This window comes from Ricinus communis, chromosome 2 (genome assembly GCF_019578655.1).
Source record: "Ricinus communis isolate WT05 ecotype wild-type chromosome 2, ASM1957865v1, whole genome shotgun sequence".
In the NCBI taxonomy this organism is placed as follows: Eukaryota; Viridiplantae; Streptophyta; class Magnoliopsida; order Malpighiales; family Euphorbiaceae; genus Ricinus; species Ricinus communis.
In genome coordinates, this window is record NC_063257.1 from 32,572,743 (window position 1) to 32,575,773 (window position 3,031).

General features: G+C 37.0%; 1 non-coding gene across 1 annotated transcript; it reads right to left on the reverse strand.

Moving 5' to 3' along the window:
* Positions 1-2,554: 2,554 nt before the first annotated feature.
* Positions 2,555-2,661, reverse strand: LOC112535787. Its single transcript, XR_003079866.1, has one exon. It is a non-coding gene; the product is annotated as a small nucleolar RNA R71 (small nucleolar RNA).
* Positions 2,662-3,031: the final 370 nt, after the last annotated feature.

The window sequence follows — 3,031 nt, forward strand, 5'->3', positions numbered from 1 at the left end:
TTGCCAAAATATTGTGAAAGAAATAAACAAATGATTAAACTCATTAGAAACTCATTATTGACCTGCAATTCTTTCACAAAAGTGGTTAGAGGAATTTTGGAACACATAATGTTTTCAATGCCAATAAGATCAACATGTTCAATAGATTCAATATAATCTAGCAAGACTTCTTTACTTTTTTACCAACTCAACCTTTGCCTCATCTTCTTCTTCAATTTTGGATTCGCTCAAAGATAAAAAAACATTATCATTCTTACCATCTTCAATCATCCAACCATAAGAGTCTATATTAGTCTCTAAAGATGGCTTAGAGTTAGCTTTATCTTCTAAAAAAATATTAGTCAAGCTCTTGAGTTCTTCAAAATCATGCTTTAATAATTCAAAAATACTTCTTATAGGTTTTGTCTTTGTTGAAATTTCATCATTTTGATCATGACGTGGCTGTCTTGCTAACCTCTTTGGCCTAGGTTTAGAATTAAAAAGATTTCATAGGCACTTTTCATAATGCTGTTGAGCAAACTCTTTTTGATGAAACATCTTACAATACACACAAGCTAACGTGTTTAACCCTCAAGTATGTAATTGGGCTAGCAAGAAATAAATTGTGTTTTATGTAATGGTGTGATATGTTTTGGCTAGCAAAGAAAAGAGCTAAGAATTGGTTGTTGGTATGTATTTGGCCTTTGGGTATCTCGACCTAGCAAGGAAAGAAAGATAGAATTTTTTTGTTCCTTTAGGTAGGGCGGCTAGGGTTATGTGTGTGTGTGAGGTTAGATAACAGGCTTGACCACGGCCGTGCTGAAGGGACTAAATAGGCATAAACGAATTGGTGAATGAGGGTTCAATTTTCTGACTTGATTTCTATTATACAAACTCAAATCATTTATTTCCAGACCTCAATTGTCGACTTTGGGAGATCAATTTCATTAATTGAAGGAAGGATTACACTTGTTTCAACATCGATTTGAAGATCAAGACAAGATTTGGGAGCATTTAAGAGGCAAATTAGGGTTTGATATTTTGAATTGAAAAATTAGGGTTTCTCATCCAACTTGAAAGAGAAGGGTATACATGCCTTTAATTTACTTTTCTGATTTTATTCCTTATTTTGTGATGCTTATTAGTATGAGTAGCTAAATTGTTGAACCCAATTGGGGTCCCTATGTTTGTGGATTGATCTTAGTGTTATGAGATTTTGATTTTCAATTATTGAATCTTCTTGCTTTTATTATTAATGAGAAGTCACTTTATTCATGAGACGTTATGAATTGTGGAATTTAGATTGCTTTATGTAATTGAGAGATTCGTTTAGTAATCAAAAAATTGAATAGCAAGAACTGGTTAATAATCACTTAGAGATAAGGGTAATTGACTAGCCGGATTAAGAATTAACAAAGCTTAATAGAGGCGGGTTAGACCTTAATGCTAACCGAATAATCGTTCGTTAGGAAGAGATTCCAACTTTAGGTTATTAGTTTTAGGAATTCGGTTATCTCGAGAGGGAGACCAAATCCAGTTAAAACTTCGTCCATGGGTAATTGCAATTGATAATCAATTTAATCTTTATCTTTACAAAAATCCAATTAACTTAGGTCCCTTAGGGTTTGCTTTTCCTTCGAGAGTTTTCCTAAATCCTTTCAGATAATTTGACATTTAATTACTTGTTTGTTCATAATTAATCATAAAACAACACTTCATTGATTTCTTTAGTTTAGATAACATAAGACGCTACAGTAGGTCTAGGTTCACCCTTTCCTGAGAATACGACCTTGATACTCACCATTTGTGCTAGTCTGCATCGATAGGTTCACTGCCTTAGATTGTAGCTACGTAATAGCTTACCAAGTTTTTGGCGCTGTTGCCGGGGAGTTACTTTTTGTGTGAACTAGAACGAACTTGTGTTTTTGTTAATTTAGCCATATTTAGTTTTCTATCTTTATTTTGCTTTAGTTTATTCTTTCATTGTTTTAACTATTGTTGTTCTTTGGTCGCTATATTCCACTTGTAGGTAGTTTATGATTAGGAGCTCATACTCTGATCTTATAGAGCCTCTATCTGATCCAGAATGATCCCTCAGACTCTTAAGGAAGCGTTCACAATTAGAAGATCAGGAGATTGAGGTTGAGGTACCTGAAGTAGACCAGAAGGGATGGAGAATCATAATGGAAATGCCGCAGCGGATGCAAACAAAACGATGTACGAGTTTGCTAGACCATCATTGGATGGGACACAAACGAGTATACTCAGACCGGCGGTGGCAGCTAACAATTTCGAGATAAAGCCAAATGTGATCCAGATGGTACAACAGAGTGTATAGTTTGGGGGGCTGGCAAGAGAGGATCCCAATGCCCATATAGCCAACTTTTTGGAGATATGCAACACTTTCAAGATAAATGGAACTACCGATGATGCCATCCAGCTGAGATTATTTCCATTTTCTTTAAGGGATAGAGCACAGAGATGGCTGCAGTCCTTTCCACCGCACACTATTACAACCTGAAAATCAGTAGTTGAAAAATTTCTTTACAAGTATTTTCCTCCAGCTAAAAATGCTAAATTGAGAAATGACATTTCTTCTTTTGTGCAGATGGACGACGAGAGCATGTACGACGCCTGGGAGAGGTATAAAGACTTATTGAGATGCTGTCCACACCACGGTCTACCAGTATGGATGCAGGTTCAGACCTTTTACAGTGGTTTGAACCTTGCTACGAGGCAAATGGTGGACGCTGCAGCAGGTGGAGCTTTAAACAACAAGACACCGGAGCAGGCGCAGAACCTGATAGAGGAGATGGCCATGAACAACTACCAGTGGCAATCTTCTAGGAGTTGGCCGGTCAAACAAGGGACGGTCAACCAGTTAGACTCCACAACAGCCTTAGCAGCTCAAGTGGAGCTTCTAACTAAGAAGTTAGACCAGCTTCAGATGCCAGTTCATGCAGCCCAAATAAGCAGTGAATTTTACGGTGGCCCGTACTACAGTGCAAACTATAATGCGGGAGATATGTTTGCTTCTAGTAATAATTCTTCC